Source organism: Grampus griseus (genome assembly GCF_964374135.1).
Source record: "Grampus griseus genome assembly, chromosome: 5".
Classification (NCBI taxonomy): domain Eukaryota; kingdom Metazoa; phylum Chordata; class Mammalia; order Artiodactyla; family Delphinidae; genus Grampus; species Grampus griseus.
This window is the reverse complement of record NC_138998.1, coordinates 124,711,171-124,732,921: the sequence shown is the minus strand read 5'-3', so window position 1 is coordinate 124,732,921 and position 21,751 is coordinate 124,711,171.

The following is a 21,751-nucleotide window of genomic DNA, read 5'->3' as shown; positions in this document are numbered from 1 at the left end:
GTCTCAGGCTGGTGCAACATCACGCTGGCCTCTGCCGCCGCAGGTTTGCCCAGCATCCGTACCCCTCCCTCCCCTCGGCCTGAGTGAGCCAGAGCCCCCGAATCAGCTGCTCCTTTAACCCCGTCCTGTCTGAGGGAAGAACAGACACCCTCAGGCGACCTACATGCCGAGGTTCAATCTAAAGCTGAACCCCAGGAGCTGTGCGAACAAGGAAGAGAAAGGGAAATCTCTCCCAGCAGCCTCAGGAGCAGTGGATTAAATCTCCACAATCAACTTGATGTGCCCTGCATCTGTGGAATACATGAATAGACAACGAATCATCCCAAATTGAGGAGGTGGACTTTGGGAGCAACTGTAGACTTGGGGTTTGCTTTCTGCACCTAATTTGTTTCTGGTTTTATGTTTATCTTAGTTTAGTATTTAGAGTTTATTATGATTGGTAGATTTGTTTATTGATTTGGTTGCTCTCTTCCTTTTCTTAAAATATATATATACATACATATATATTTTTCCTTTTCCTTTTTTTGTGAGTGTGTATGTGTATGCTTCTTTATGTGATTTTGTCTGTATAGCTTTGCTTTTACCATTTGTCCTAGGGTTCTGTCTGATTTTTTAAAAATTATTATTACTTTTAAATTTTAAAAAAAATTAATAATTTTTTATTTTAATAACATTTTTATTTTATTTTATTCTTTCTTTCTTTCTTTCTTTTTTTCTCTCCCTTTTCTTCTGAGCTGTTTGGCTGACAGTGTCTTGGTGCTCTGGCTGGGTGTCAGGCCTGAGCCTCTGACGTGGGAGAGCTGAATTCAGGACATTGGTCCACCAGAGACCTCCCGGCTCCATGTAATATCAAGTGATGAAAGGTCTCCCAGAGATGTCCATCTCAACGCTAAGACCCAGCTCCACTCACCGACCAGCAAGCTACAGTGCTGGACACCCTAAGCCAAAGAAGTAGCAAGACAGGAGCACAACTCCACCCATTAGCAGAGAGGCTGACTAAAATCATGATAAGGTCACAGACACCCCAAAACACACCACCGGATGCAGTCCTGCCCACCAGAAAGACAAGATCCAGCCTCATCCACCAGAAGACAAGCACCAGTCCCCTCCACCAGGAAGCCTACACAACCCACTGAATCAACCTCACCCTTTGGGGGCAGACACCAAAAACAATGGGAACTATGAACCTGCAGCCCGCAAAAAGGAGACCCCAAACACAGTAAGTTAAGCAAAATGAGAAGACAGGGAAACACACAGCAGATGAAGGATCAAGGTAAAAACCCATCAAACCAAACAAATGAAAGGAGATAGGAAGTCTACCTGAAAAAGAATTCAGAGTAATGATAGTAAAGATGATCCAAAATCTTGGAAATAGAATGGAGAAAATACAAGAAACGTTTAACAAGGACCTAGAAGAACTAAAGAGCAAACAAAGAATGATGAACAACACAATAAATGAAATTAAAAATTCTCTAGAAGGAATCAGTAGCAGAATAACTGAGATAGAAGAATGAATAAGTGACCTGGAAAATAAAATAGTGGAAATAACTACCATAGAGCAGAATAAAGAAAAAAGAATGAAAAGAATTGAGGACAGTCTCAGAGACCTCTGGGACAACATTAAATGCACCAACATTCGAATTACAGGGGTCCCAGAAGAAGAAGAGAAAAAGAAAGGGACTGAGAAGGTATTTGAAGAGATTATAGTTGAAAACTTCCCTAATATGGGAAAGGAAATAGTCAATCAAGTCTGGAAGCACAGAGAGTCCCATACAGGATAATTCCAAGGAGAAACATGCCAAGACACATATTAATCAAACTATCAAAAATTAAGTACAAAGAAAAAATATTAAAAACTACAAGGGAAAAACAACAAATAACATACAAGGGAATCCCCATAAGGTTAACAACTGATCTTTCAGCAGAAACTCTGCAAGTCAGAAGGGAGTGACAGGACATATTTAAAGTGATGAAAGAGAAAAACATGATTGGACATCATACTATACATAGAGAATCCTAAAGATGGTACCAGACAACTACTAGAGCTAATCAATGAATTTAGTAAAGTAGCAGGATACAAAATTAATGCACAGAAATCTCTTGAATTCCTATACATTAATGATGAAAAATTTGAAAGAGAAATTAAGGAAACATTCCCATTTACCACTGCAACAAAAAGAATAAAATATCACACAAAAAAGAATAAAATACTTAGGAATAAACCTACCTAAGGAGACAAAAGACCTGAATGCAGAAAAGTATAAGACACTGATGAAAGAAATTAAAGGTGATACAAACAGATGGAGAGATATATCATGTTCTTGGATTGGAAGAATCAACATTGTGAAAATGACTCTACTACCCAAAGCAATCTACAGATTCAATTCAATCCCTATCAAACTACCACTGGCATTTTTCACAGAACTAGAACAAAAAAAAATTCACAATTTGTATGGAAACACAAAAGACCCCAAATAGCCAAAGCAATCTTGAGAAAGAAAAAATGGAGCTGGAGGAATCAGGCTCCTGGATTTCAGACTATACTACAAAGCTACAGTAATCAAGACAATATGGTACTGGCACAAAAACAGAGATATAGATCCATGGAATAGGATAGAAAGCCCAGAGATAAACCCACGGTCACCTTGTCTTTGACAAAGGAGGAAAGAATATACAATGGAGAAAAGAAAGCCTCTTCAGTAAGTGGTGCTGGGAAAACTGGACAGCTACATGTAAAAGAATGTAATTAGAACACTCCCTAACACCATACACAAAAATAAACTTAAAATGCATCAAAGACATAAATGTCAGGCCAGACACTATAAAACTCTTAGAGGAAAGCATAGGCAGAACACTCTATGACATAAATCACAGGAAGATCCTTTTTGACCCACCTCCTAGAGAAATGGAAATAAAAACAAAAAAACCCAAATGGGACCTAATGAAATTTAAAAACTTTTGCACAGCAAAGGAAACTACAAACAAGACAAAAGGACAACCCTCAGAATGGGAGAAAAATATTTGCCAATGAAGCAACTGACAAAGGATTAATCTCCAAAATATACAAGCAACTCATGCAGCTCAATATCAAAAAAACAAACAACCCAATCCAAAAATGGGCAGAAGACCTAAATAGACATTTCTCCAAAGAAGATATACAGATTGCCAACAAACACATGAAAGGATGCTCAACATCACTAATTATTAGAGAAACACAAATTAAAACTACAATGAGGTATCACTTCACACCAGTTAGAATGGGTATCATCAGAAAATCTATAAACAGCAAATGCTGGAGAGGGTGTGGAGAAAAGCAAACCCTCCTGCAGTGCTGGTAGGAATGTAAATTAATACAGCCACTATGGAGAACAGTATGGAGCTTCCTTAAACAACTAAAAATTGAACATCTTCTTTCTCTCTCTCCCTCTCTTTCCCTCTCTCTCTCTCTCAATTGGCTTATGTGATTATGGAGGTTGGCAAGTCCATGATATGCAGAGCCAAGATCACAGGTTGAGTCTGAAGGCCAGCAGGCTGCAATAGAGCCAAGAACTGATGTCCTAGTTCACAGGCCACCAGGCAGGACAATTCTCTCTTACTTGGGGGAGAGCCAGCCTTTCTGTACTCTTCAGGCCTTCAACTAATTGGATAAGGCCCACCCACATTAGGGAGGACAATCTGCTTTACTCAGTCTACCATGTAAGTTAAGCTCATCCCAAGACACCTCCATAGACAAACTCAGAATAATTTTTGACAAAATCTCTGGGAACCCTGTGGCCTAGTCAAGTTGATACATAAAATTAACCATCATAGGAACTAACAACAGATGGTGCAACACCACTAGAAATGGTGGGGATGGGTCAAGGGAGGGAATAGTTTTCACTGGAGCTAGAAAGAACTTGAATCAGAAGAGATGCTGCCTCATATAGTCTGCGACTACAAAGAAAAGTAACTCTGCCAAAACTATAGCTATGCAAGTAAAGGGGTGGGGGTGGAGATTATGGTAAATAAATATGCTATCCTTTCTCTTCCCACTTAAGCCAGAGGGCAGAAGAGCTTGGGGGATGCTGTTTATGGAGGTCAGCCTCCTGGGACATGGAACAGGGCAGAGATTGGTGAAGGTAAGTGGGGAGATTGAGATTAACCAGCACACGTTAATAATTTAAGCCATTCTTAACTTCGTTAAGTTAATTTATAAAAGCCAGTGTAGGGTAATTAAGCTGCTCAATCAATTGCAATCCTAACTGATACAGAAGGTGACAAATGAGTAACTTTAGTCACTGGACTTTGTTTCCTTGATTGACACACTATTCATATTGGACCACATGGATGATGGCTTTCAATGTATTGCCCAATTAAGGTACACTATAGTGCAGTTTACCAGAAATATGTGGTTTGCTTATTTACATATTAAATGGCTTCATATGTTTCTCAATAAATTTTCTCACTGGAATAATAAAAAAATAAAGAAGAGAGTTGTAGATGATTTGTGAGAATGGAAAATTAGTACCTCCGTATTTCTGCTAAAGGACAGTTGAACAAATATCCAAAGAACATTGATTTGAAGGGGAGCCAAATTACTAGTCTCCCTTGTTCAGACACCGGGTCTAAGGTTCTAGCTAATTCCTACTTTGTGGATTGAGGTGTTTCTAACATCTGAAGAGACAGTTTGGTCTTGTGGTTGGATGACATATGATCTAGCTATTGCTGGTGATTTCCTGGTACTGACTAAGGCAGGGACTCAGTTTATTTTTGCAGGAATCTGCACATGGGGCAGTGTCTGGATCTTCCAGGACTCTAGTTGATTCCTGTGGGTCTTGGAGTTTGTCTCAGGAAGCAGAAGGCAGCAGCTCTGGTTACACGATGCAGAACTACTGGGGTTTGGGATGCTGGCCAATCTGCTTATGGAGAAGAGAAACTGTTTTCAATGATACTGTCAAGTAGTTTATCTGATGGGTGGGCAAATACACTGAATCAGTCATGATCTCAAAACCCCTATTTGAAAGCAGACATGGCTAAGTGCTTATCTAGCTCTGCTATGACTACAGTTAAATATCTTTAAATGTGTGGGTGTGGCAGTCCAGGATGCAAATAAGCCAAAGATCTGAATTACCCAGCGAAAATAACAACTTCACTGATCCAAACTTGGCAGCTTTGCACACTGTTGTTAAGTAACACTGACTCACAGCAGATGTGGTCATTTCCAAGCGGCCAAAAGGATTGGATGGAGGGACAAGAATCCCACAGTGTGTGATGGTTGCCTAAATTGAATGGCATGGCCCCTTGAGTGCTTGAAACCTTTCTCAAATATACTAAAGTGTGAGGATCAGTGGCATTAAGGACCCATATGCTGAAGAGTCCAGGTTTCTTTAACAGACTATAATATTGGCGTGGGTCTAGATGCTGAGGGCTGGGTGTTCTGTTCAAAATAGTATACCAAGTGGGGGTCCTGTTCAAAATAGTATACCAAGTGGGGGTCCTTAGTTTCTACATCCTTTACAATAAAACAGTTGATGGATAGTGTTCTTTGGAGAGGAGTATGGAGATAACCATGAAGTTTTGACTATTTGTAGTTACTACAAATTTTATGGATCATTAGAGATTTTTTTCATGTTGTACTTTTGCCATTTTTTTTTGAGTGATTAGCATGGAAATTCAGTACTTTTTGCATGGGTATGGAAAACACGATTTTTGTGCTAACTATTCAGAGCTCCTGGCTGACATTATATTGTGTAGACCATTAAGGCATATATGTCTCGTTCCATCTCGACACTCAGCTGACATCTAGAGATAACTGAAAAGCAAATTAATTCTTTTTAATGCAATCTCTTGAGAACAGAGAGAGCATACATCCATAACATCCAGTTAAATATCTTAAAAATCTTTTTCTCCTAGATTTAGTGTTTGAACATCAATAACTGGGTTGATGATGTTGGCTGGGCAGTAGTTCTGTTCTCATGCTGTTGGCTGGTGCTGCGGTCATTTGGAAGGTCATTTGGGTGTGTGTAAGAGGCCAGTGCAGATCTTTTCAGGTTCAGCTTTGGAAGTTACACAGTGTCACTTCTGTCACATTCTATTGGCCAAAGCAAGTCACAGATTCAAAGGGATCGAAGAAGAGTCTCTCTCTTGCTAGGTGTAGTGACAACGTTTGTGGCTGTCTTTAATCCTCTAACAGGCTGTCTTTCTCAATATCCTTCACACATGGTCGCTGCTCCTGAATCTCTCTCCTCTCTGACTCCCAACTCTGCCCAGACCTGCCCCACTCCAGTTCTGTCTCTCAAATTGTTTCTCTCATCTCCCCCCTGCTTCCTTTCCAATCCACACCTTCCATCCCTCGTTTTTCTCTGTCCTTTCCAGGTTGAACCCAGCTAGACTTTTTGGTTTATCCAGTATTTCTCCCTTACTCATTACCTTGATTTTCATAATAAATTGTTAATTATTTTTAGGATTGTTAGTAACATAATGATTTAAAAAAATTATTGGGGGTATAGTTGATTTACAGTGTTTTTTAAATTAATTTTTATTGGAGTATAGTTGATTTACAATGTTGTGTTAGTTTCTGCTGCACAACAAAGTGGATCAGTTATACATATACATGTATCCACTCTTTTTTAGATTCTTTTCCCATATAGGTCATTACAGAGTATTGAGTAGAGTTCCCTGTGCTATACAGTAGGTTCTTATTAGCTATCTATTATATATAGTAGTGTGTTTATATCAATCCCCATCTCCCAATTTATTCCTTCTTTCCCCCTTTCCCCCCTGGCAACCATAAGTTTGTTTTCTACATCTGTAACTCTATGTCTGTTTTGTAAATAAGTTCATTTGTACCATTTTTTTTTTTTTTTTTTAGTTTCCACATATAAGAGATATCAAGATATTTGTCATAATGCTTCTTAATGGGAGCAAACAGACTGGAGAGTGGGTGTGATTGTTAATTTTATTCCTGTTGTCTCTATGTTTAGGTGATGCACAGCACTATGGAAACTAATTTTGGTGTTCATAGCACATGACACCAGTTGATTTTTAGAAATGTGATCCAAGGGGAGGGCTAGCAGAGAAGGTGACTGACTCAGGACTGTGTCCTGGAGATTGCCTGCAGTACATCACGCCTCAGAATTGATGGGAATGGTGCTTACTGGGTACCACATGACTTTGAAGAGCAATGGTGCTGGTCCAAGGACAATCTTAAAGAGTTTAATTTGTGACTTGAGGATTCTTAGGAGTATATTCCTTGCAGAAGTTAGTTTCTGAAGATGATGAAACTTTACGCAAATGTATCTTTCATCAGGTCTGTCCCTAATTTTGTCTCCAGAACAAGAGTGCTAATTGAGGCCATATAGTTATATGTCTAAATATTAAAAAATTATAACTCAAGTGAGAATCTGTTAAATAAAATTTGTACTGTCCTCTTTCCTTGGCAAATCTACCTTTATGTTGACTTGGGAGGCCAGGTGCAAATTTATGATTCTCAGACTTCTCAGAATTCTGTGCTAAAGCGTGGCATTCTGGGGAGAGCTGGCCCCAACTCCTCTTTCCTCCGCCGCGACTAGCACTCCCTTGTGCTGAGGGGAGCCTCACTACGCGTGTGTGGACAATCCAGGCTGCACTTCAAAGCTGTGTCCATAGTCCCTAAATACAGCAGCCCCTCAGCCCCTCCTCTGGTCTGGGAGGAGCAAAAGGCCAGTGCCATCTGCTTGCAGGTGACACTTCCGGTGAAGAGTTCCACTGTGGCCTCGGTAGCAGGCTCAGTGATGTCTGGCTGGGGAATTCCAGTGTCCCAGGTACGCAGAGCCTGGTCTATAAGGGGAGGCAAAAGTTCCACATGAGCAAGTTTACCTCCATAAGCTCTTTGCCTTGGGAGGGGCATGGCGAGAAGGGGGGGCTAGAGTGAGCCTTCTAGAACACAGGGCCCAGGGCTGGGACCTCACCCAGGTCAAGGGCAATGATGCCTTAAGCTATGGTATGCAAATATTCAACCTATTTTTTTTTTTTTTTTGTGGTACGCGGGCCTCTCACTGTTGTGGCCTCTCTCGTTGTGGAACACAGGCTCCGGACGCGCAGGCTCAGTGGCCATGGCTCACGGGCCCAGCCGCTCTGCGGCATGTGGGATCTTCCTGGACCGGGGCACGAACCCGCGTCCCCTGAATCGGCAGGCGGACTCTCAACCACTACGCCACCAGGGAAGCCCTCAACCTATTTTGTTTTAAACTCGAGTATCGCAGCCAAAGTCTTACCTTGCACTTTTCTTCATATGGCAGAGGTCCACAAGAGGGTGAGGCTGTATTCGGATTAGAGTGCGAATGGGTGGAAAGTGCTGTGGTTAGTGGAAGAATGAATGGGGCTGAGACTGGCTGTGGACTTCTGCCAGGAGGGAATTAGGGGACTGGCTGAGTCAGTGTCGGGGGCTGGACCAGGTCATGTGATCTTGATAGCATATGGCTCTCACCCAGGGAGGCTACCTTAGGGTAGATGGCTACACTGGGACTTTAAGGATTCAGATTATTGGAATGGTGGGTATTATAGAATACTCACTTGTAAGCTATACATAAGAAATCCAAAACACTGAAGGAGTTTTAAAAGCATTACAAACAGCTTTTTTCTGCCCAGAGATTAAATGAAGGAGAAAGTTTTGTACTGGATGTCCTGAACCATCCTTCCTTCTTGATCTGATTCAGTTTCCTTGGAAGTGCTTTCTGTGCATGGGTAATTATTTATGTCTGGTACTTTCTGAGTCATCGGTTAGTGCAGGTTTGCCTCATGAGATACATGTTTTAAACCAATGTTCGGAACATTTACAAGTCATTTTCTGTGATTATATCATGGTGAGAATTTACATTCTTTCCCTGCTGATGACTGGTGTCTGTTGTCTAGGAAAAGTTGGTATCGGTTCTATCTTGTTATATTGATGCTTACTTTTTGGAGAGTATCTCTAGTGCCAGGAAATGTCTAGAACACCCTGACCCATATGGGGATTTCAAACTCTGTTGGGTTCATATTATAATGAATGCCTGCCAGGCCAGATATCTATGGAGAAAGAGAAGGATCAGGTGTTTGGACCTCTGGGGTTAACTGCCACTCAATCTTTTCCTAAAGTCAGAGATCTCTTTTGACTACTGATAACACTCTCAATGCCATTTTGGACTAAAATACAAGTGCAGATTAAGTGAGCCATCCTGAAGTTTGCAATAGCATATGACGTGGGTGGTTGGTCTTCTGAACTGAGCTTGGGTTATTGCCTTACTTCTGGGATGCATTGTGCAGTTAAATAAAACCTGAGCTTCTGCAACTCAAACAGGTCTCTGTTTTTAACTAAATTATTTTAAGATTCCCCGGTACCACTGAGGTCCTGGTTGTGCATTCTGGGTCATCAGAATTAGATTTTTTTTTTTCATTTGGGGAAATTTACTGTAGCGCTGGAATAGGGATGGTAATGCAGAATATGTGTTCATGTGATTATGTACACATGTGTGGACATGCATATGTGCCATTTGGTTGCTCCTGGAATCAATCAGGGAAATTCAGGGTGAGGTTGAAGGAGGGACTATCTCTTAGGCTTCCAGAATATTGGGAAATATAGAGTCTTTTATTTATTTATTCATTTATTTAAAAAATCTTTATTGGAGTATAATTGCTTCACAATACTGTGTTACTTTCTGTTGTACAACAAAATGAATCAGCCATATGCATACATATATCCCCATATCCCCTCCCTCTTACGTCTACCTCCCACCCTCCCTAACCCACCCCTCTAGGTGGTCACAAAGCACCGAGCTGATCTCCCTGTGCTATGCGGCTGCTTCCCACTAGCTATCTATTTTACATTCGGTAGTGTATATATGTCGAGTCTTTTAACATGAAAGAGAACAAGTTGCACAAATCAGCTCGAATTTAATTTCCTGGGGAAATTAAAACTCAACAGAAGAATCAGAACATATTCCTTCTCTTAGTTCTCCACCTTTTTTCGCCTTAGTTGAATGTAAAAGGGTAGACAAGAGAAAATTAATTTTTTATTTTGCAATTTACAGCTCTGAAATAATCAGGGTTATAATAAGTAGTCATATATTTGTTGTTATCAAGAATGACAAGATTTTTCTGATTGAAAATATCTTCCAGTTGGCAAGAAATAGGGCTGGAAGTTTGTACTATTTGTGTCACTTCATGTGGTTATGAAGCAGATTTCAGGAAGCTCTGTTAAAATCAGAAATGTCATCTGAGAAAAATGTACCCATTATGATCTCTTAGAAAGGATTACATTTTTTTTTTCAGATTGAGTGGAATGAAACATAGCACAAGTAAATTTTATAAAGATTCCAAGGAGAAATCCAGGATGGAGAGGAGGCAGGTCAGGGTGAGTACTTTCCGGGGAGGGCTTTGAGTTACCAGGGGCTAGCCTGTGTGTGCTAGGGACATGGAGTGAGCAAGGTTAGAAGTATTGCAAAGAAAATCAAGAAAGGATAGAAGAAAAGTTTGCCTTTACAATTTTTCCCAGAGTAAATCTTGAACATTTAATATATTTAATGTATTTCATAAGTGGTTATTGGTGCTTTCTGTATGCCAATGATTCCAAGTTATTTACAAATATTAACTGTTTTAAACCTCAAACTATGAGGTGGATAGTATTAGTATTATCCTTATCATACAGGTTAGGAAACTGAGGAAAGGAGAAGTTGTTTTCCCAGATGTTACAAGTAGCCATGACTTAAATCTGGGTGCTCTGCCTCTTTTTTTCTTTTGTAGTTAATTAATTAATTAACTAATTAATTTGTTATGTTTTTGGCTGCATCAGGTCTTCGTTGTGGCACGTGGGATCTTTTGTTGTGGCGTGCGGGCTTCTCTCTAGTTGCGGCATGCGGGTTTTCTCTCTCTAACTGTGGCGCGTGTGCTCCAGGGCACGTGGGCTCTGTAGTTTGCGGCCTGCAGGCTCTCTCCTTGAGGCGCACGAGCTCAGTAGTTGTGGTGCGCGGGCTTAGTTGCCCTGTGGCATGTGGGATCTTAGTTCCCCGATCAGGTAACGAACCCACGTCCCCACCAGGGAAGTCCTGAGTGTACTCTGTCTCTGAGTCAGCAGTCTCACCACTATACATCCTGTCTGCCATGCATGTACGATACAAAATTGTAATGAATGTCAGGATTCAGAGAAAAGCACAACTGTGCTTACTCCTTTACCTTAATTTTTCTTTAAGAAGATCTGATAATGATGTATCTTGATGGTTTTCCATCTGTCTGCTCCCATTCTTACTGTTATTAAATCACCATCTTCACATGCTAGGATGGCATCCTTCTCTAGTTCATTTGTTCCTTCCTTCCTTCATTCCTCCCTTCTTTCCTTCCTCTTCCCTTCCTCCCTTCCTTCCTTCACTCATTCATTCCTGTGCAGGGCATGACATGCTACTCTCTTTTTATTTTCTAATATTTGAAGGTGAATGGTCTTGTGGACTATCTCACAATGCTTGAGTTTACAAAAGTTGAGTATTTCTAGGCAAGATAAACCAGAAACTATCATTTAGTAAAGATATATTGAGCACTTACCACATGTTAGGCATCGTGTTAAGTACATTACAAAGATTTGCTCATTTAACACTTACCACAAACCTACAAAGTAACCACTATTATTGCCTTTATTTTGTAAATGAGAAAGCTGAGGATTAAAGAAGTAAAAACAAAAGATGAAAAAACAACAAAAACACCTAGAAAATACAAAGCCCAGATTTAAATCAGCACTCAGACTGTCTGCATTAGAATCCCAGATTTGGCTCCATTACTATAGATGCAATGAGTTAGCATGTAAAAAAGACATAAACATCAACTAGAACAAAACCAAGTACTTAATAAAGGATATCTATTAGTTTCTTTTCAGTTTGTTTTCAACTTTTATGTCTTCTTTCGTTTACTTTATTAAACTTTTAAAAAAGTGAAGTCTACATAAAGAAAGGGCATATATTCTAAAGGGTAGAACTCATTGAATTTTTACCAGTTGAACACTCCCATGTAATCACAGAATATGATCAGTACCCAGAGACCCCTTTTGCCCCCTTCCAGGCACTATCCCCTCAGTTCCCAGGAATCTCGACTTATAGGAGCATCAATTTGCTTTCACCTGATTTTGTTCCTTATATAAATGGAAGCATATAGTTTTATTTGTTTCTGTCAGGCTTCTTTCACTCAAATTACGTTTGTGAGATTCACCCATATTATTATTATGGGTGTAGTTATAGTTCATTTGTTCCTTCCTTCCTTCATTCCTCCCTTCTTTCCTTCCTCTTCCCTTCCTTATTGCATTACATTATTGCATGTAGTTAAGTGTGTGTCTTCTTATTGTATTACATTGTGGAAATATACCACAATTTTTTTACCCATCCTACTGTTAAAAGGCATTTGGTTAGTTTCCAGTTTGGGTGCTTGTGAATAGTGCTGTCTTAAATGTTAGCTGAGCATACTATGAGCATATGTTAGCTATTTTTTTTTTTTTCTGGTACGCGGGCCTCTCACTGTTGTGGCCTCTCCCGTTGCGGAGCACAGGCTCTGGATGCGCAGGCTCAGCAGTCATGGCTCGCGGGCCCAGCCGCTCCGCGGCATGTGGGATCTTCCCAGACCGGGGCACGAACCCATGTCCCCTGCATCAGCAGGCAGACTCTCAACCACTGCGCCACCAGGGAAGCCCATGTTAGCTATTTTTATTAAACATTATGTACAATAAAGACAGTGCAGCATAATGGTTTAGTCAGGAGGAAGCCAAGAAGAAGAGCCTAAGTTATTAGCATGTATTATAAACTAATGTAAAGAGTGAGAAAATTTGGCAAAACAGAAATAATAGGGCAAAACAATCAGAACTCAGTAGAGCTAGCCATAGTTCTCTGGTTCATCTCATGTTGTGTGAACCTTACCTTCAAAAAATAAGATGCACTCTATAACTCACAGAAAAAGAAAAGGACCAATGGACACTAAACCATGGGAGGATTCTGTTGCAGTTTCCAGGAAGACAAGAGTGTGTGATGGTGGCTGTGAGCTGAGGGCCATGGACTACCCTGGAAGACATAACGTGGCCATTTAGGAGAAGTGCTGATTTTTCAGGCGGTACATCTGAGTTAGGATGAAGAGTTTGCCAAGACTCATTAACTCACTCCCTATGTAACAAAGAGTTGAGTGGGGAACAGGATGAGTCATTTTAAATAAGAGCAGTTGGTAAGAAGTGTGTGATTATGGTTCCAAATAACCACAGTTGGATACGGTCAGTATGTATCTCACATGGAAACAAACAACATGGTAGGAAGTAAGGTGCAGTGTGCATCTGGTGATTTTAAAGTCTGGGTGGCAAACTGCTTGTGGGGCATTAATAAATATTTCCAGCTGAAGGTTACAGCTTGGAAGAGAAAGAGGATATGGAGAGAGAATAGTTGGAGATATAGAAAATGTCAAGATATAGGATTTGAATTTTAGAGTCATCAGGTTCTGACAAAAGACAGTGTTGAAATGATAAATATTGGGGAAAATACAAAGGTCAGGTTTGTTGACCTGATCAAATTAGCTTTACATTCATTTTAAGTTACAGTTACAATTGTAACTATTGCTAAATAGTGTGTCTTCTTCCACAAACAACTCACAGAAATAAATACCATTGTGAAGGAGGATCCCCATCTTCCACAAGAAAATGACAGAGAAATGGGGCTAATTTGTGAAAATCAAAGCATTGAAGATGGACATTTCATCTTTAGGAAGGTAGATGAGGCAATGGGAATGTGTCAGAGAAATTTAGGCTTGAAATATGTCTTAGGGATTGTCTGATCCAACCCTTGCACTTTATAGATGAATAAAATGGTAACTTGTAGACACTGAGTTAGGCTCTTGAATCAAGCTGTCTGGGTTCAAGTTGCAGCTATGACTTACTCTGCCCAAGTTCTCATGTGTAAAATGAGACGATAATTGTATCCATCTCAGATTGTTTTGAAGATTAATGGCATAACCTATGTAATGCGTAATGAGTGCCTGCCATAGAGTTAGTTATTGGTTTTGAGAGACTGGCCTACAGTTCCACAGAAAGTTAGCACTAATGTTGCATCTGGATCCCAAGTCCAGCTGGTTCACAAACTTCCAATTTAGTGTTGGCCAGCCATATCACACTATATCTTGCTGGAATTTCAGAAACACTTTTACTTTGCTCTGAATTCAGAACCAGGTTTAGGGTAGATACAAGAGTCAGGCAAATGATACTAAAATAATCAATTTTTTTACTCATAAAAGTTGGATTGAAGATTATGACTTAGATGTGGGACAACAATCAAATCCCTGCCCTATTCTCTTGCCCATTCACGTGCCCCAATCTAAAATTTGGTAGAACAAATCCAAAGGAAAGTCAACTAAGACTGCCACCTTGCTGGGGTAGGGGAAGGAGTATGAGAGAGAGGGAGAGAAAGAGAAGAAAGATCCCAAATCCTTCTTGTGTAGAAGTTTTGCAATGTTAGCTCTATTCAGTCAATATAGACCGATAATTGTCATCCACTAACTAGAGGATGTAGTCAACATTCAGATGTCGATTACTCAATAGGCCTCTTTGGGAGATGACCAAGAGTTAGTCAGGAGAAGAAGGGGAGAAAGGACATTCTGGCTTATTCTGTGTGAAAAAGCCATTCTTGGAGATCAAGACAATGAAGTGAGGGCAGACTCTGGGAGGAAGAATGCCAGCAGCCAAGACTAGGGCACCAATGTTCTTCTCCAGCTTCTTCCAATATTGAAGCCTCAATTCAAGATTTAAAAATTAACACAAAGAATTTGCTGATGATATGGAAATGAAGGGATCGTAATGTATTCATTTATTCAACAATTATGGAACAACTGTGTTTTTAGATGCAAGGTAGATTGTATCACTATTTTTAAAGCCCGGTAGTGATTTGCAGTAGCAGTAGAACAAAATCCAAATTCCTAACCATGGCTTTCAAGGTTTTACCTGATCTGTCCTCTGCCTACCTCTGTCTCTGTCTCTTTTTTTTGTTTTCCTGGCCGCACAGAGCAGCATGTGGGATTTTAGTTCCCTGACTAGGGATGGAACCCGTGGCCCCTGCAGTGGAATCATGGAGTCTTAACCACTGGACCACCAGGGGAGTCCCCTCTCTTTCTTTCTTACTTGCTAAGATCCACCCACTTAGGCCTCTTTCTGCTCCTTGGGCATGCACCTGCTATAAGGTCTGTAAGGTCTGTGTCCATAGCTTCTTCTTTTTTGAAAAAATTATTTCAGAATATTTTCCCCCCAGATTTATTGAGATATTACTGACACAAAACATATGTAAGTTTAAGATGTACAATGTGATGACTTGATACATGCATGTATTGTAAAATGATGACAAGGATAAAGTTAGTTAACACTTCCATCCTTTCATATTATTACCATATTTTTATGTGTGGTGGTAACATTTAAGATCTACTCTTCCTAACAACTTGCAAGTATATAATACAGTATTGTTACTTATAGTCATCATGCTGTACATTACATCCCCAGAACTTCTTCATCTTATAGCTGGAAGTTTGTATCCTTTGATCAACATCTCCCATTTTCCCCACTTCAGGGCCTAGCAACTACCATTTTATTCTGTTTCTTTGAGTTCACTTTTTTAGATTCCTCATATAAGTGAGAACATATAGTATTTGTCTTTATCTGTCTGACTTCTTTCACTTAGCATAATGCCCTCAAGCTTCATCCATGTTGCTGCAAGAAGCAGAATTTCCTTCTTTTTATGGCTGAATAATATTCCATTGTATGTAAATGCACCACATTTTCTTTAACCATTTATCGCTTGGTGGACACTGAGGTTGTTTCCACATCTTCGCTATTGTAAATGATGCTGCAGTGAACATGGGGAGGCAGATATCTCTTTGAGATAGTGATTTCATTTCTTTGAATAAATATTCAGAAGTAGAATTGCTGGATTTTATGGTAGTTCTATTTTTAATTTTTTGAGCAACCTCCGTACTGTTTTCCATAGAGGTTGCACCAATTTACATTCCCACCAGCAGTACACAAAAATTGTCTTTTCTCCACAGCCTTGCCAACACTTGTCTCTTGTTTATTGATAATAGCCATTCTAACAGGTATGAGGTGATAACTCATTGTGGTTTTGGTTTGCATTTCTCTGACCAGATCTTCTTGATGTTTTTTCACACCATTTGGACTTCAGCTCAAATATCATCACCCAGAAAGTTTTGGTCTCACCACCCTATCTATAGTACCCTTTCCGTCACACTATACTGGCCTGTTTTATATATTTTGTGGACACCAATTAACAACTGAAATTATCTTGTTCATTTATTTGTTTACTTGCTCATTGTCAGGCTTCTTCCTACTAAAATAAAGGCTTCCAGAGAACAGAAATCTTATTTGTATCATTCACTGGTGATCTTTGGAAACAAAAATACTTGCTGGCGTACAGTAAGCACTTGAAAAGTATTTTTAAAAAATAAATTTATTTATTTATTTTTTGGCTGTATTGAGTCTTCGTTGCTGTGCATGGGCTTTCTCTAATTGCCGGAGCGGGGACTTCTCTTCTCTTTGTTGTGGAGCACAGGCTCTAAGCACGCAGACTGCAGTAGTTGTGGCATGTGGGCTCAGTAGTTGTGGCTTGCAGGCTCAGTAGTTGTGGCTCATGGGCTTAGTTGCTCCAAAGCATGTGGGATCTTCCTGGACCAGGGCTCGAACCTGTGTCCCCTGCATTGGCAGACAGATTCTTAACCACTGCACCACCAGGGAAGTCCCTTGAAAAGTATTTTAAAATGCATGATTCAATGAGTAAATAAATGGATGAATGAATACAATGTATAAGCACTGGGGACTTTGAGGTTAAGAGTTTGCTGCAAGAACTCAGTCTAGGTCACTAGTTTCAGAGAAATGTGCTAATTGTTAATAGAGGCAGATGTAAAATGCTGGAGAAAAACAGAAAAGGGGGACAGGGAGGCTTCAGAGAAAAAGTGATTACTAAGTAGGTTCTCTTCGGGGATGACAGAGAGTTGGCCAGAAAAGAAGGGGAGGAAGGACATTCTGCGTAGAAGTAACAGTATGTGAATAGCCTGTTCTTGGAAATCAAAACAATCAAGGGAGTGCAACTCCAGGCACTCAGAAATGTCATTCTGGTTTTTCATGAAACAAATTTCAAATACAACTAATACAAAAATGTTGGTAATTCCATAGCAGGGATCCTAGTACATAGACACGTGGTTTAAGAGGAATTAGAAGAACCTTTCTAAACAATAACTATAAATCTCGAACAAGAAAGGAGGCACATCTAAGAGGCTCTTGGATATATTTACATTTTAATAGAAAAATGAACAGGATGTAGACACTTCTCCACACTCTTGGAGAAGTGGAATGAGGGAGATGAACCTCAGGAATTGTGTGAGGTCAGAAGCAGCTGTGGCTTAGAAAAATTCTAACAGCCCCAAAGGACTTTCAGACCCTCAGTAGGAAAAAGAGATATAAACCAACAAGGTAGAGGCCATCCCTCCACTCATGGAAGTTAGCATAATATAATTGTTGACAGAAAGAAGGCAAACCTTTCAGACTGGAAATATTATAAGCAGCAGCAAGCACAAGGAATAAAGATTAAGATGGACGAATGCTATTTTACATAAATTTATGATTCCAAACTAAAAACACATTTAAATTAATTGAAATAATTGAAAGTTTTGATAATGGAGAGATTTATCAATTTCCCTGAAATATGGAGAATGAGCAAAGGAAGTATCAGAACAAATAATGGCAAGTACAGAAGAAAAATATTGTTGCCCTATCCAGTAATGACAGATATAGGATGTTGTAGCTAATTCTGGTTTAAGAGGACACACAAATTACTTTCACTCTCCAAAAAATACCACTTTGGGTTAAAGTCACTGTGTCTAAATCCAAACATTTCCTGGCTTGGCTTTTTTGTGAAGATTTGGGCTTTTTTTTTTTTAAATATATTTTTCTATTAAATTTCCCTAGACCTCAGATATTGCACCAAAATGTGTCCTCTGGCTGAACTGTGCAATGTAGAAAATCTCTCAGAACAAGAATACTTTGGTTTGGACATTGATCCCTTAATGAATACTGAGGAGTTATTGTGAAATATTGAGTTTTAAGGGTCTATTTTCAACTATATGGGAAAGCTATCCTTTAGCTCACAAAGACCTGCTCTCCCACTCCTAATTATTTAACAGGAAATATGTGTTCTGAATGTCTCTGGTACACATGTACATTTATGACACATAACCGGATTTTTTGAGGTCTTTAAAGGGTAAAATGATTAAAGCATCCCTGGGGAAATATGAAGAACTCTTTGAGTCACAAAATTACCCCCAAATAGAGCATGTTCAAAGGGACTTTTTGTCTGCATAGTGAATAAAATTATTTATTTTTTTCATGCAAACTACATACACTTTTACAACTTAGAATTTAGCAACTCATCCAAACCACTGAACGTTAGGAAGTATCCTTGCCCAGTTTCTTAGAACTTTCACTGTTCCCTTTTCTTCTGAAGGCTGTTGTTATGAACATATATGTCAAAAGTGATTTATGCGCTTCAGGATAAGTCTTGGTCCATGTTGTTATTCAAAATCTTCCTGTGCTGATTCAAGACCACATCAAAAACAAATTTATGAGTTGACATGGTCGAACTCTGAAAAACTGACCTTAAGGTTTTAGACTGTTTCAGATAATTGCCATACTGAGGTCCAAACCTCTTTCTGTTCAAATGGTTTTAAATTTTAATTTTACACTGCGTGAAGACTGTACGTATAAAGGTGTTTATCACTGGCACTCACTAAATTTAAAATTATAAACTAGGAGGAAGCATATTTTTTTTGCCCTGCAGACAACAAGTAATAGTTAAGCTATACTAATTATGTTCCAGATAATTGATGTAATTTTTATGTCTCAAAGAAGAATTTTTCCAGTCAGTATCCTTTTAAGTTGTATTTTCTTTCTTTTTTTTTTTTTAATTATCTATTTATTTTTGGCTGTGTTGGGTCTTCGTGGCTGCGCGCTGCCTTTCTCTAGTTGCTGAGAGTGGGGGCTACTCTTGGTTGTGGTGCGTGGGCTTCTCTTTGCGGTGGCTTCTCTTATTGCGGAGCACGGGCTCTAGGCGCACGGGCTTCAGTAGTTGTGGCTCACGGGCTTAGTTGCTCGGTGGCATGTGGGATCTTCCCGGACCAGGACTCGAACCCGTGTTCCCTGTATTGGCAGGCGGATTCTTTTTTTTTTTTTTTTTTTGCAGTATGCGGCCTCTCCCTGTTGTGGCCTCTCCCGTTGCGGAGCACAGGCTCCAGACGCGCAGGCTCAGCGGCCATAGCTCACGGGCCCAGCCGCTCCGCGGCATGTGGGATCTTCCCGGATCGGGGCACGAACCCATGTACCCTGCATCGGCAGGCGGACTCTCAACCACTGCACCACCAGGGAAGCCCGGCAGGCGGATTCTTAACCGCTGCGCCACCAGGGAAGTCCTAAGCTGTATTTTCTAAATACATACATTCCCAAGCTATAATAGCATGCACTCAAGAGGTGATGAAAACTAAGTTTTTCTGTTAAGTCCAAGGACTACTAAAGAAGGGTCTATACATAATGGGAAGAATTGGTGAACATTCTTTCACCTTTTCCTGTCAACATTAAGGTGAGAAGGGAAGACTTTTTAAGAGGCTATCTGAGAGGCCCAATAATATATTGAGGCTACCCTAGAAATACTATCAGTAAATATTACCAAGCCTGCTGAAATGTTCAAAGAAGTAAAGATTATATGGGGGAAAATATGAAATAGAGATGAATGGTATTGAGGTTGGTTAAAAGTCAATACAGGGACTTCCCTGGTGGTGCAGTGGTTAAGAATCCACCTGCTAATGCAGGGGACATGGGTTCGAGCCCTGTGTCTGGGAAGATCCCACATGCTGCAGAGCAACTAAACCCGTGTGCCACAACTACTGAGCCTGCAACCTAGAGCCCGCGAGTTGCCACTACTGAGCCCATGTGCTGCAGCTACTGAAGCCCGTACATCTAGAGCCCATGCTCCACAGCAAGAAAAGCCACTGCAATGAAAATCCCGTGCACCGCAAGGAAGAGTAGCCCCCGCTTGCTGCCACTAGAGAAAGCTTGCACACAGCAACGAAGGCCCAACACAGCTAAAAGCAAAACAAAACAAAAGTCAGTATAAATGTAAGAGTTATGATATGGAAAAAGATATTTATGATCTCTATAATGGTTATCTAAGACCAATCTCTTGATGTAGGGTACATTGTGGTTGTTACTCAAATGGAAAAGTTTGCTTGTGATGTAGAATGAGGGCAAAAATAACACTTTCATCCCGCTCTCCCTCCTTCTCTCTTTTTCTCTCTTCCTCGCTTCCCTCCTCTCCTTTGAACACTTACTGTGTGCTCCCAGTCCTGTAAGTACTGGTATTATTTTAATTAGCAAGACAGGGAGTCTCCCTGCTCTTAAGGAGACTGCCAATACAGATATAAAAATGGGGGCACAGAGGGAGATGTCTTTGAATTCTGGGTCTTTGTAGGTTCTCCAAGGCTGATTTCCTCTCTTTGCTGTTTCTTTAAATGCTCTCTTGCTATTGGAGCTTCTCTATTAGTATGACTATAAATAGGCTCAAGACTTTCAAGTGTTAAAAACAAAATAAACTCAAAATGGATTAAAGACCTAAATGTAAGGCCAGACACTATCAAACTCTTAGAGGAAAACATAGGCCAAACACTCTATGACATAAATCACAGAAAGATCCTTTTTGACCCACCTCCTAGAGAAATGGAAATAAAAACAAAAATAAACAAATGGGACCTAATGAAACCTAAAAGCTTTTGCACAGCAAAGGAAACCAGAAACAAGACCAAAAGACAACCCTCAGAATGGGAGAAAATATTTGCAAATGAAGCAACTGACAAAGGATTAATCTCCAAAATTTACAAGCAGCTCATGCAGCTCAATAACAAAAAAACAAACAACCCAATCCAAAAATGCGCAGAAGACCTAAATAGACATTTCTCCAAAGAAGTTATACAGATTGCCAACAAACACATGAAAGAATGCTCAACATCATTAATCATTAGAGAAATGCAAATCAAAACTACAATGAGATATCATCTCACACCGGTCAGAATGGCCATCATCAAAAAATCTAGAAACAATAAATGCTGGAGAGGGTGTGGAGAAAAGGGAACACTCTTGCACTGCTGGTGGGAATGTAAATTGATACAGCCACTATGGAGAACAGTATGGAGGTTCCTTAAAAAACTACAAATAGAACTAACATACGACCCAGCAATCCCACTACTGGGCATATGCCCTGAGAAAACCGTAATTCAAAAAGAGTCATCTACCAAAATGTTCATTACAGCTCTATTTACAAGAGCCAGGACATGGAAACAACCTAAGTGTCCTTCAACCGATGAGTGGATAAAGAAGATGTGGCACATATATACAATGGAATATTACTCATCCATAAAAAGAAATGAAATAGAGTTATTTGTAGTGAGGTGGATGGACTTAGAGTCTGTCATACAGAGTGAAGTAAGTCAGAAAGAGAAAAACAAATACCATATGCTAACACATATATATGGAATCTAAGAGAAAAAAATAAAAAGGTTATGAAGAACCTAGGGACAAGATGGGAATAAAGACACAGACCTACTAGAGAATGGACCTGAGGATATGGGGAGGGGGAAGGGTAAGCTGTGACAAAGTGAGAGAGTGGCATGGACATATATACACTACCAAATGTAAAATAGATAGCTAGTG